This window comes from Heterodontus francisci, chromosome 36, assembly GCF_036365525.1.
Source record: "Heterodontus francisci isolate sHetFra1 chromosome 36, sHetFra1.hap1, whole genome shotgun sequence".
Classification (NCBI taxonomy): Eukaryota; Metazoa; Chordata; class Chondrichthyes; order Heterodontiformes; family Heterodontidae; genus Heterodontus; species Heterodontus francisci.
Window position 1 is genome coordinate 10052297 of NC_090406.1, and position 14634 is coordinate 10066930.

The following is a 14634-nucleotide window of genomic DNA, read 5'->3' on the forward strand; positions in this document are numbered from 1 at the left end:
GGAACCTATGTTTGTCAGTGAGGACAAAGAATTAACGGAGCCCGGCACTTGGCATGGGATAGGAGACAAGCTGGAGTCTTCCAGGAAGGGAAGCTGGCCAGGAAAGCCACAAGAGACACCCAGATGTTTTCGGTTGGGACAAAGACCATGTGATGATATAAATGTGACTATGTAATGCTGGGACATATTTCCATGGTGCTGGTGGCACTCCATAATCTCTTCCAATTAGCCATTTTTCACGTGAACCTAGATAGTTAGTGTCAGGACATCTGATTCTAGAGTGCCTGACAGATGAGATTGATCCTACCCTCACGTGACATTCAACAGCATTTTGATTTTTCTATCGTGCCTTTAGCATAGTAAAATGTCCCAAGGTGCTTCACAGGAATGTAATTAAACAAATTTGATACCAAGACACAAACGTGGGTCAAAAGGTTAAGTTTTAAGGACTCTTTTAAATGAGGAGACAGCGAGCTGGAGAGGAAATTCCAGATCTTAGGGCCCTTGCTGCTGAAGACGCAGCTGCCAATGGTGGAGCAAGTAAAATCAGGATGCTCAAGAGGACAGAATTGGAAGAGTGCAGCAACTTTGGAGGTTTGAAGGGTGTGGAGAGGGTTACACAAATAGGGATGGGTGAGGCCATGAAGAAACTTGAAAACGAGGATGAGAATTTTAAAATCAAGGCTTTACTGGACTGGAAACTAATGTAGGTCAGAGCATACAGGTAGAATCAGGCATAAAAACAAAGTGCTGGAAATACTCAGCAGGTCTGGCAGCATCTGTGGAGAGAGAAGCAGAGTTAACATTTCAGGTCAGTGCCCTTTCATCAGAACCGGCAACGGTTAGAAATGTAATAGATTGTGAGCAAGTGAAAGGGCAGGAGGGGGTGATGTGAGGGGGGTGGGGTAGGGGGGGGGAGGGAGGGTGAAAGAAGAACCAAAGGGAAGATCTGTGATAGGGCAGAGGGCAAGAGAAATTAAATGGCAACAATGTCATGGAATAAAAGGCAAAGGGAGGCATCGCTGCTTAGCAATCAGGAGTAAGAACCTGGTTAACCTTTTTATTGCCTTCTGTGTCCCTACTGCTGCAGGAAACAGCATTGGTCCAATTGATGCCGTGGCTAAAATTAGTTCAGACGAGCTAAAAATTGACCCTGGGACCTTTTTGTTAAAATCAAGGATATCTTCATGGGCTGCGTATAAAGTTGAAATCCTGTGTTCTCATTAATTGCACATATATGAAGTGGCAGATCTTGATGTGATTTTTTTCATTTGTCCACCAGTAAGGTCCACCAATAAGAAACAGCCATTTTCAAACCTCTAGGCTCATTAAAATCAAAAAGGACAAACCAATTAATAAATAATTGCACTATTACTGATTTGCTTGGGCTTTGAGAGCCAGATTGGCAGGGCTTGGCGGCTCACAGGTTGCACTTAGTGTTTCACTATTTGGTGCCTTTATCCACTTGGCCAGTGGGGGGGGGGGGGGGGACTCTCAATCGTAATTAAATCAAGTGTAAGCAATAAATTGCAACAGCCACTTTGGAAAACGATGTGAATCTCCAGAGTTCAAACTGTACACCAAGCATTTAAGGATGTCTGGAACTGTTTCAAAATGGGTAGTTTTGGGAATTCAATCTTGTTTTTGTTTTAAATTCAGCTTGGTTAAAATGCCACAATTGAATGCTTTTTCGAAAGGCGAGGAAGTAAATCAGTTCAAGAAACTGTTCATAGTTTAAAAATAGTATTCTTCTCAATGTACCAAAATAAAACCACACACACACACATATCCCTAAATCGTTTTTGGGTACTTGTTGTTCTATAGAAGCAAATTGTTTAGAAAAACCTATGTCCTGTGATGAGTTTTAAAAAAATAATGTTTGCACAATTTTCCCCCTCTTTACCAAGTCTCCCTCCTCTCCTCTTATGAAAGTTGTGATTCGTACAAGGAGCTAGCAGCACTCTACATGGGAGTTATTATTCATTTGTGAGCTGAGACAGGGAGTGATTCGATTGTAGGGAACATTGCAGCCAAACTTAATCCTTTCTGAAGGGCATGAGAGGTGAAATGGAGTAGAAAACTGACCTTTCACGAGTGGCCAGATGGATAGAAATAGGGACACTAAAGAACAAAAAATTCTGGGCTAGGGCTGTACAGTTTAATTGCATGTGGAAAATCTCCCCTTTTTTGTCCATAAGAATATAGGCACATTACAAGGACTTGGGTAAGTTTAGAGATACAGCACTGAAACAGGCCCTTCAGCCCACCAAGTCTGTGCCAACCATCAACCACCCATTTATACTAATCCTACACTAATTCCATATTCCTACCACATCCTTACCTGTCCCTATATTCTCCTACCACCTATCTATACTAGGGGCAATTTATAATGGCCAATTTACCTATCAACCTGCAAGTCTTTGGCATGTGGGAGGAAACCGGAGCACCCGGAGGAAACCCATGCAGACACAGGGAGAACTTGCAAACTCCACACAGGCAGTACCCGGGTCGCTGGAGCTGTGAGGCTGCGGTGCTAACCACTGCGCCACTGTGCCGCCCAGTACAGTGAGATATCATAGGCAGCAATGGTCTCTTGAAGCTCGCTTGATTATTCTAAGGAGTTTGGGGAGGAATTTCCCAATTTTTCCCTTAACTTGGTCAGCCTTTTATTTTCCTCCGTGTTTTGTTTCTCCCGGAAGTTAGTTTTGAGGAGGGTAATACACAAAGGAAAGCATTAATTAATTTAAATCTGATGGCCTGTTCTCACTGTTTTTTTGTACAATTGGATGTTATCCTGTTGTCCATGGTGAGGGTACAGAAGATTTCCTCTGTACCATTTGTAACTGAATTATACCATGTTTTATAAAGCAGAATTATGATTTTATTATATATAATGGACAAAAACGCCCTTGCTAATCAGGTGCCCTTTCCAGTAGGGGTCACTATTTAGCCATTATGAGGGAGAATGGTGGTTTTCACTCTCCTTTTGACAACTGCCCGCCACCCTTCTCAAAAGCTGTGACTAATTGTAGTTTTTGCAATGTTGCCCCAATCAGGATCAACTAACTCAGCATAGATGGAGTCAAATTTAGCTCCTAGTCGGTGAGTCAATACCTCATTGCACTGTCCATTAAGCCACTGAGTCACTCCTGAGAGCAGTTCAACGTCAGAGAATATCAAAAGAATGGTGAACTCTAGATGTTGAGCTGTTTAATGTGATTTTAGTTCCACTCATTAAGGTCAAATGGAACAATATTAGTCTCCAAAACAGAGAGCAAGAGATGTGCTCATGCCTGTCAGTCCCCATGAGGCTATTTTCCATGATCGGCAAGGCCCTCAGAAAAGGCACTGGGTAAAATACAAACATTTCAGGAAAGAAAGCTTCATTTGCAGTTTTATAGCTAGTTTTTCAATCCAATTCCCTTGAATAATCAAGCAAGCCCCTACAGTCAGTAAGATCCTACCCTGACCCCACCCCGAGTGTAACAATCATGTTTCTCACTCTCGTTTTCACTGCACGTACAGCAGGGACGCTGATAGTAACAGATTGTCAAACCTGAGGACCTTAGCTTTGTCGTTTTCCGGTTTTGCCCTCTCAAATATTGCTGAAGAACAAGTGCTGATCACCCTCTGGAATACTACTGTCAGCCCAGACAGTGTATGTCCTCCAGCTATTCAACTATGGGTGGCATCAAAGCTGATCCTGATGCTGGAGATGAAAGCTTGATTGATATTTGTCAGTGGCTCTGATGCCGATAGTAGCACACCATGTTGCCAATCCTTCTGAGATCAACAAGCCCAGACAAAGCAGAGATCTATAATTTAGGGATTACTATTGGGATGAAGGTTTTCTGCTGTGGCAATTCAGGGTAATGCCATAGCATATGTTTCAACCTGACTCCAGTCCTGTCTGCCTCTCTCAGGTAGACATAAAAGATCCGAGGGCATAATTTTGAAGAGAAGGGGTGTTCTCCCCAGTGTCCTAGCCAGTAAGATAATAAGGTATTATCTGGTCATTATCATATTGCAGTTGGTGAGGCCTTGCTCTGTGCAAATTGGCTGCCACATTTCCTACATTACAATATTGATTTCATTTGAAAAGTACTTAATTGGCTGTAAAACGCTTTGAGAAGTTTTGAGGTTTTGAAAGGTATCACATAAATCTTTAACTGAGCGGAGGTTTCCATGCACCAAAGTACACAATGTCCGTGTGAGCTCAATACAGGGTAATGAACCATCTATCAGAGCGTCACAGGGGCAATACAGCTAAACTAACCTCTCTGAAGTTTGCGGCAAACTGCTGTTTTCTTTCAATTTCTAGACATTGTTGTTCTGAAAGCATAACATGTCAACAATGACTTGAATTTATATAGCATCTTTAGCATGGACAAATGTCCCAAGAAACTTCACAGATGCAAAAGGACAAAAATTGAATGTTAAACCAAAGGAGGGATTAAGAAGGGTGACGAAAAGGTGAGTTAAAAAGTGAGTTTTCAGGACCATATTAAAGGCTTCAAGAGAGTTTAGAGAAGGAATTTGAGCATGGGGCCTAGGCAGCTAGAGGCACAACAACCAATAATGGGTGAGAGGCAGGGAAGCAGCGAAGCTGGTCAGAGGAATGGAAAGTCAGAGGAGCTTTGTAGGCCTGGAAGAGGTTATAGATGTAGTGAAAGCCAAAGGCACGAAGGGATTTAAATCCAAGGACGAGAATCTTAAATTGGAGGTGTTGGGGGACAGAGTGCCCATGTATTTCAGCAAGGACAGGACAGAAACCTGATTGGAGACATTCAGACAGAGTTGTTGGGTTAGATGGGCTCAGATCTAGGAGACAACGTGTTGAAGGGTGATGGCGAGTTCAATGTTGGAGAGGGTGGTAGGACAGGAGGATTGAAGATGGGCATTTTTGAGGGAGGGCGATGAAAGCAGTTTTGAAAGGGAGAAGAAACCATTTATAATATCAGTCTCCATGTGGACCAAGAAGGGAAATTAAATGTTCTGCAGCTACGTGGTTAATGGGGTCAAGGGTTTTGTCAATGAGCTTGAAGAGAACTTGGAAGAGAAGATACATAGAGATGGAAGTTCAGGGATGGGGTGGTTTGGTGAGAAGGGGAATGGGAGAACAGCAGAGGCAGCTGAACAGATGATTTCAACCTTGGAAATAAAGGTGAGGGTGAAGGCACAGGGACGAGGGATATTGTGCTTCCTGGCTCTCAACTTGGCTGAGAAAGATTCGTAGGAAAGGACTGGCAGGGAGATAAGATAGCATGAGGAAGTTTTGTACATACTTACCCCTATTGCTACCTAGTATGTCCCAGGCACAGCTACTCGGGATTGGAAAATCAGTGTAGTAGGGGGTTAGATCTTAGCAGAGAGACAGCAACCGAAATGCTTTGTCTCCCAAAAGAAAACCCTAGACAACATCTGCAATCCAGATGGCACTGCGGCCCTCAATGTTTATGCTTCATTGCAGATGTACCCAGACTGTCACCCATTCTGTTGTTTACAGATGCATCAAGGAGGTAACTCCTACTTTAGTCAGAGTCTTGATAATGCCAATCACTGAGCAACGACTACAGTGTGAGTGGGCTGCACATTTCTACCACACAACTGGTTGTCCATGAGTAAAAGAGGTGATTGGTTGCACACTTGTAACCACTTAAGACCCTGTCCGTAATGATGTGGCCTACTTGACCCATGTCCAGTTGGTATGAACAGGTGAATACATAAGGTCCCATGGCCCTATTTGAAGGGCAAGGAGTCCTCTTCGTTTGTGATGTCGGGCACCCAACCTACCTACCTATAAAATTCTAGCAGGACTAGACAGGCTAGGTGCAGGGAGGATGTTCCCGATGGCTGGGGAGTCCAGAACCAGGGGTCACAGTCTCAGGATACGGGGTATGCCATTTAGAACCGAGATGAGGAGAAATTTCTTTGCTCAGAGGGTGATGAACCTGTGGAATTCTCTACCGCAGAAGGCAGTGGAGGCCAAGTCATTAAATATATTCAAGAAGGAGATAGATATATTTCTTAATGCCAAAGGGATCAAGGGATATGGGGAGAAAGCGGGAACAGGGTACTGAATTAGAAGATCAGCCAAGATCTTTTATGAATAGCGGAGCAGGCCCGAATGGCCTAATGGCCTTATCCTGCTCCTATTTTCTCTGTTTCTATACTACATCTTTCGAGTGAAATGAATATACAAATAATGAGTTAGCAATATCCAGGTCCGTATTGGCTAACTGGTGTCACCTGCTTTCTGCCATCCCCTCACCGTGACTGGTGCACAAGGCAATTCTTAGCAGAAGTGGAGTAGTTCTCTCCCTGGCTCCTTGCAGTAGGGTTTGGAGTGCCTGGCCAGTAAGCTTGCATTCCCTAACTCTGTAAAGCTCCATTTTACAGAAAGTTTTCTCAGGAAAGATTAACACACATCTTCCCAGTAGCACTGCCCTCCTAGATGGGGCACTTATGGTACTGATTTCTGTCTGGTGTTACTGAGGTTCCCAATGCTGCTCCTACTGGTCCAATTAAAATAGGCCCACAATCAGTTCAGCTGCACAAGAGGATTAGTGTTTTTTGCCCTTTTTGTTGGCATTGCGGAAGACATTGTGAGGACACAGATTGAACGTTTTGGGCAATATGAGGAAGAATGTTTTTACACAGCGGGTGGTAATAACCTGGAACTTGCTGGAAGCAGAGACAATCAAAGACTTCAAAAGGAAATTGGGTGGCTACTTGAAGGAAATAAACTTGCAGGGGCGGCACAGTGGCGCAGTGGTTAGCACTGCAGCCTCACAGCTCCTGCGACCCGGGTTCAATTCTGGGTACTGTCTGTGTGGAGTTTGCAAGTTCTCCCTGTGTCTGCGTGGGTTTCCTCCGGGTGCTCCGGTTTCCTCCCATATGCCAAAGACTTGCAGGTTGATAGGTAAATTGGCCATTATAAATTGCCCCTAGTATAGGTAGGTGGTAGGGAAATATAGGAACAGGTGGGGATGTGGTAGGAATATGGAATTAGTGTAGGATTAGTATAAATGGGTGGTTGATGGTCGGCACAGACTCGGTGGGCCGAAGGGCCTGTTTCAGTGCTGTATAACTAAACTAAACTAAGACTACGGGGATTGGGACTGATGGGATAGCTCTGTGGAGATCTGGCACGACTTGATGGGCTGAATGGCCTCCCTCTGTGCCATATCTGACTCTATAACCAGCACTTCATACACGATCTTTCAGCATGTGGGATGAACTATTGTCTTTTATTAGATACAAAATAAAAACTTTTGGTCACCACAATTAATCCCTGAATATGATCAACAGTGACTAAGAGGCAATGCATTTACTAAAATAAAAACAGAAAATTCTGAAACAACAGGTCAGTCAGCATCTGTGGAAAGAAGAGATAATTGAACATTTCAGGAATAGACCCTTCATTAGAATCTCCATTCTGAGGAAAGAAAGACTTGCATTTATATAGCGCCTTTCACAACCACAGGATGCCCCAAAGCATTTCTAGCCAATGAAGTACTTTTCTGAACTGTAGTCGCTGATGTAACATAGGATACACAACAGCCAATTTGCGTTCAGTAAGCTCCCACAAACATCAATATGATAACGACTAGATAGTCTGTTTTTGTGATGTTGATAGTGGGGTAAATATTAGCCAGGACACCGAGGATAATTTCCCTGCTCCTCTTCACAATAGTGCTATTGGATCTTTTACATCCACCCTAGAGGACAGATGGGACCTCGGTTTAAAGTCTCATCCAAAATGGGTGAAAGATCTACGGCTGAAACACCATATTAGTTCTGAACCTGAGTTAGACTCCCAACAGGCAGCTGAATTGGAATATGTAATTTGCCAAAATCTTAGCTTGTGGTTGCTGGTTCTCCTCCCTTGTCCCCTGCGTAGGCCGTAGGTCAAATTTGTCTCTGCTTCATGAATAGAGCTTACCTTTGGGGTTGGGTTTCCTACTGGGACTACGTAAAATCGGAAGAAGGTTACGAGTCACCTCCATTCTGCCTGCCACCTTCTCTCTGCTTCACTTCTGTCCTCTTAAATAAATTAGAAATGTTTTCTGTCTATGTGTGAACTTAGGATGAGAGTGATGGATACATCTGTGGAGTGGACCCCAAAACAGTTTATATTCTCACCCTGGCAAACAGCTGCACATCTCTTCAAACTGTCTTGTTTAATCAGTAAGCCTAGCTATTAAACAATGCTATTGATAAAAGCAGCTGCAGAGTGTAGACTACAGAAAAGAACACTCGTGCTCCAAGTGGCTATCTGAATGTAACCCTTTCAATATATTGCAAGTTGCTGTTTTATAATCAGGACAATCCCAATCCTTGGTCCCAGGATGAAAGGGCCTGAAAGAAATGTCACCCTGTGTGATTCATATACAGTGCCTGAACTACAGGAATAAATATAATCAAAATCTAGACTGACTCTCCAATGCGGTACTGAGGGAGTGCTGCACTGTCAGAAATTTACATCCACCCTAGAGGACAGATGGGACCTCGGTTTAAAGTCTCATCCAAAATGGGTGAAAGATCTACGGCTGAAACACCATATTAGTTCTGAACCTGAGTTAGACTCCCAACAGGCAGCTGAATCAGCTCATTTCCCGGCGGAGAAGCAGGAGAAGGTAGCGACTCTTCGGTGGGTAAGTGAAGGCAACAGGAGCTGTGTTTTAAAAGTTGTTTTAAAATTTGTACTTACTGTTTTCCTTGTGTTCAAGTTACTTTTGGCGCGGGAGGAACCGGAAGCTGGACGGCAGCAAGGACTCCTGGGTAGGTATTTTCTTTAAAGGTGCGGAGCAGAGTTAACCCGAGACACTACACATGTAGTGTCTCAAACCCATCCTCTTCCTCTAACCTAATAATAAGACCCTTTTTACCCTCCTCCTCTAGCCAAAAAGGACTGAACAGGTAAGCTATTTCACTGTTTTTGTTAATATCTATATTTGTACTTAATTGGGGGGTAATTGAGCAAAAGAAATGGCAGCCAGGGGAGTGCAGTGCTCCTCCTGCAGTATGTTCGAGGTGAGGGGAACCTCCGGTGACCCTGCCGACTTCACCTGCTGGAAGTGCATCCGTCTCCAGCTCCTATCAGACCGTGTTAGGGAACTGGAGCTGGAGCTGGATGAACTGAGGATCATTCGGGAAGCTGAGGGGGTGATAGATAGAAGCTACAGGGATGTCGTTACTCCACAAAACAAAGGCAGCTGGGTAACAGTTAGAGGTGGGAAGAGGTCAGTGCAGGGATCTCCTGTGGTCGTTCCCCTCAGCAACAAGTATACAGTTTTAGATACTGTTGGGGGGGACGGCCTATCGGGGGCAGGCTGCAGTGAACGGGCCTCTGGCACGGGGTCCTGCACTGTGGCTCAGAAGGGAAGGAGGGAGAATGGGAGAGCACTAGTCATCGGGGACTCGATGGTGAGGAGTACCGACAGGCGGTTCTGTGGGCGCAAGCGAGACGCACGGATGGTTTGTTGCCTACCTGGTGCCAGGGTCCGTGATGTTTGTGATCGCGTCTTCAGGATCCTTAAAGGGGAGGGGGAGCAGCCAGAGGTCGTGGTGCACATTGGCACCAACGACGTAGGAAGGAAGGGTGGCACAGATGTTAGAAGTGAGTTTAGGGAGTTAGGCTGGAAGCTGAAAGCTCGGACGGACAGAGTTGTTATCTCTGGTTTGTTGCCGGCGCCACGTGATAGTGAGGCTAGGAATAGGGAGAGAGCACAGCTGAACACGTGGCTGCAGGAATGGTGTAGGAGAGAGGGCTTCCAGTTCTTGGATAATTGGACTGCATTCTGGGGAAGATGGGACCTGTTCAAACAGGACGGGCTGCATCTGAACCAGAGGGGCACCAATATCCTGGGAGGGAGGTTTGCTAGTACTGTTCGGGAGGGTTTAAACTAGTTTGGGAGGGGGATGGGAACCGGACTTGTAGTCCAGGGACCAGTGGGTCCACTCAGAAAGACAAAGAGTGTAGTGAGGTATTGGGGAAGGTAGCACTGTCGCAGAGGACAGATGGGCACGGAGAAGGGTTAAAGTGCGTATACTTCAACGCAAGAAGCATCAGGAATAAGGTGAGTGAATTGAAGGCGTGGATGGGCACTTGGGACTACGATGTTGTGGCCATCACTGAAACGTGGATAGGTGAGGGGGAGGAATGGTTCTTGGAGGTACCTGGTTATAGATGTTTTCATAAGATTAGGAATGGTGGTAAAAGAGGTGGGGGGGTGGCATTGTTAGTTAGAAATAGTGTAACAACTGCTGAAAGAATTTTCGAGGAGGATCTGCCGACTGAGGCACTGTGGGTTGAGGTCAGGAACAGGAAAGGAGCAGTCACCTTGATGGGAGTTTTCTATCGGCCCCCCAATAGCAGCAGGGAGGTGGAAGAGCAGATTGGGAAACAGATTTTGGAAAGGAGCAGAAGTCACAGGGTAGTAATTATGGGGGATTTCAACTTCCCAAATATTGATTGGCAACTCTTTAGATCGAATAGTTTGGATGGGGTAGTGTTTGTGCAGTATGTCCAGGAAGCTTTTCTGACTCAGTATGTAGACTGCCCGACCAGAGGGGAGGCAATATTGGATTTGGTACTAGGTAATGAACCAGGGCAAGTGATAGAGCTGTTGGTGGGCGAGCACTTTGGAGATAGTGATCACAATTCTGTAGCATTCACTGTGGTAATGGAGAGGGATAGGTATGTGCAACAGGGCAAGGTTTACAATTGGGGGAAGGGTAGATATGATGCTGTCAGGCAGGAACTGAGGAGCATAAGTTGGGAGCATATGCTGGCAGGGAAGGGCACGGTCGAAATGTGGAACTTTTTCAAGGAGCAGATAGTAGGGGCCATTGATAAGCATGTCCCTGTCAGACAGGGAAGGGATGGTCATGTGAGGGAACCGTGGTTGACAAGAGAGGTTGAGAGTCTTGTTAGGAAGAAGAAGGATGCGTATATAAGGTTGAGGAAAAAGGGCACAGGCATAGCTCTGGAGGGATACAAGATGGCCAGGAAGGATCTGAAGAAAGGGATTAGGAGAGCTAAGAGAGGGCATGAAAAATGCTTGGCGGGTAGGATAAAAGAAAACCCCAAGGCCTTTTACGCGTATGTCAGAAATATGAGGATGACTAGGGGGACCGTAGGTCCGGTCAAGGACAATAGCGGGAGACTGTGTGTTGAGCCGGAAGAGATAAGTGAGGTTTTGAATGAGTACTTCTCTTCGGTATTTACGAATGAGAAGGGGTGTATTACTGAAGAGGACGGTGTGAAACAGACTGGTAAGCTCGAGGAAGTGCTCGTTAGGAGGGAAGATGTGTTGGGGTTTTTGAATAACTTGAAGATAGACAAGTCTCCCGGGCCTGACGGGGTATATCCAAGGATGTTATGGGAAGCAAGGGATGAAATTGCAGAGCCGCTGGCAATGATCTTTTCATCTTCTCTGTTGACGGGGGTGGTACCAGGTGATTGGAGGGTGGCAAATGTTGTGCCCCTGTTCAAGAAAGGGAATAGGAACAACCCTGGGAATTACAGGCCAGTTAGTCTTACTTCGGTGGTAGGCAAGTTGATGGAAAAGGTGCTGAGGGATAGGATTTCTGAGCATCTGGAAAGACACTGCTTGATTCGGGACAGTCAGCACGGTTTTGTGAGGGGTAGGTCTTGCCTCACAAGCCTGATTGAATTCTTTGAGCAGGTGACCAAGCAAGTGGATGAGGGTAAACCAGTGGATGTGGTGTACATGGATTTTAGTAAGGCATTTGATAAGGTCCCCCATGGTAGACTTATGGAGAAAGTCAGGAGGCATGGGATAGTGGGGAATGTGGCCAGTTGGATTAAGAATTGGCTAACTGATAGAAGGCAGAGAGTGGTCTTAGATGGTAAATACTCAGCCTGGAGCCCAGTTACCAGTGGCGTGCCACAGGGATCAGTTCTGGGTCCTCTCCTGTTTGTGATTTTTATTAACGACTTGGATGAGGAAGTCGAAGGGTGGGTCAGTAAATTTGCAGATGATACAAAGGTTGGTGGAGTTGTGGATACCGAGGAGGGCTATTGTCGTCTGCAAAGGGACTTGGATAGGTTGCAGTGCTGGGCTGAAAAGTGGCAGATGGAGTTTAACCCTGAAAAGTGTGAGGTCGTCCATTTTGGAAGGACAAACACGAATGCAAAATACTGGGTTAACGGTAGGGTTCTTGGGCATGTGGAGGAGCAGAGAGACCTTGGGGTCTATGTGCATAGATCGTTGAAAGTTGCAACTCAAGTGGATAGGGCTGTGAAGAAGGCATATGGGGTGTTAGCGTTCATTAGCAGAGGGATTGAATTTAAGAGCCGTGAGGTGATGATGCAGCTGTACAGGACCTTGGTAAGGCCTCATTTGGAGTACTGTGTGCAGTTCTGGTCGCCTCATTTTAGGAAGGATGTGGAAGCCTTGGAGAGGGTGCAGAGGAGATTTACCAGGATGTTGCCTGGAATGGAGAATAAGTCTTACGAGGAAAGGCTGAACATTCTAGGCCTCTTCTCATTAGAACGGAGAAGGATGAGGGGTGACATGATAGAGGTTTATAAGATGATCAGGGGAATAGATAGGGTAGACAGTCAGAAACTTTTTCCCCGGGTGGAGCAAAGCGTTACAAGGGGTCATAAATTTAAGGTGAAGGGTGGGAGATATAAGGGGGATGTCAGGGGAAGGTTCTTTACCCAGAGAGTGGTCGGGGCATGGAATGCCTTGCCTGGGGAAGTTGTTGAGTCAGAAACTTTAGGGACTTTCAAACGGCTTTTAGATAGGTATATGGATAAAGGAGAATGATGGGGTATAGATTAAATTGTCCTTGACAGAGGACAAAGGATCGGCACAACATCGTGGGCCGAAGGGCCTGTTCTGTGCTGTATTTTTCTATGTTCTATGTTCTAAATGCAGTCTTTTGGATGAGATGTTTAACTTAGGCCCCATCTGCCCTCTCAGGTGGACATTAAAGAAACTTATGGCAGGTGAGTTCTCCTGGCGTACTGGCCAATATTTATTGCTCAACCCACATCACTAAACAAAAATCTGGTCATTATCACATCGCTTGTTTGTGGGAGCTTGCTGTGCACAAATTGGCTGTCCTGTTTCCTATATTACAACAGTGACACACTTCAAAGAATACTTCACTGGCTGTAAAGTGTTTTGGATATCCTGAGATTGTGAAAGGCACTATGTGAATGCAAGTTTATCCTTCTTTTTGTAGTGGCACTATTTGGTCAGAGTGGGACAAAAGATATAAAAATAGTTACAGAAATGAGAATCTAATGCTATGTCATAAAATAATGGGTGATGTGTTCATGAACGAGATCCCCTCTGATCTAAGTTTGAGCTCAGCTATACTATTATGCAAAGATGCTATTTTCCTTAGGAAGAGGAAGCAAAGTTTGAAAGGATAGTGACACAAATCTGCTACTGATAGGTGAACAAGCTGGATTAGTCAGTCCAACCTGCAATGATGCGTGGAGTAGAGTAGGAGAATTTAATGGTTCAATCGGTCAGATCCTGTCTTTTTATCCCTGGGGCTAGGGTTAATCTGGCCCAAACTGATAAATATCTGCTGGCTGTAAGGGGTTTGAGTGAAATAGGTTCATGCAGTCTCAATCCAAACCCTAGTGGGTGTCAGCCATTGGCAGTAAATTGGTAAACTTCTATAGAGAGTGCTGGCATTTTGGAATGGAACAGTCGTACTGGTGCAGGAAATACTGTTAAGAAGATAGTACAGAGGTACATTGTTGGAGCAGAGTAGTGGAAGCTATAATCCCTGCCCTGGGGATTACTTCATGCTGATATTTGCTATCAGAAATGGAAAGTATATTGCTGCCAAGCACTGCAATCCCTCAACTCAACAAGCTTAAAATAACAGGAAGAAAAACTGTTTTAATTATGGGGGAATGATAAATTTTATTGAAGTTTTTTCTGAAGTTCAGACGAAGAAAGCTGTTAGCAAAATGATAACTGATCAGCTATGCGTATTTTGAAAGCTGCAAATCAAATTCACTTGAGGCCCTGACTTCTGACCTCTCTTCCCCTCGTGTTCTGACCTCTCTTCCCCCCCAGTGTTCTGATCTCTCTTCCCCCCCCGTGTTCTGACCTCTCTTACCCCCCCCCGTGTTCTGACCTCTCTTCCCCCCCAGTGTTCTGACCTCTCTTCCCCCCGACCCCGTGTTCTGACCTCTCTTCCCCCCATGTTCTGGCCTCTCTTCCCCCTGTGAGTGAGGTTGGGCAATCCTGGGACCCCGAATTGTCATTATCTGGATGTCTGGATGAGAATCAGTTGCTCTCTCTCATTTATCTTCTTTCCCCTCAGCTACTAATGGGGGTGCGGGTGGTAGGGGTGTGATCAGATTGAGTGGTTCAAAGGTGAACTTGAATAATAAACACTGGTTGGCTGCGAGAGATGATTGCGAATAGCCATTTGGCAGATCTGTATGTTGATGTCCTATTTTTTTACAGCCAGCAAAGTGGTGGCATTGAGTGAAGCCCAATGGCACCAGAACAACTCCAAGCAACCCGCAACCCCCTGTTAAGGGCAGCTCATCCAAACTAAAAGTCAGTGACTGGAAAACAATTTTAAATGGCAATTTTGAATGTTGGATCAATGAAGCATTCAGTG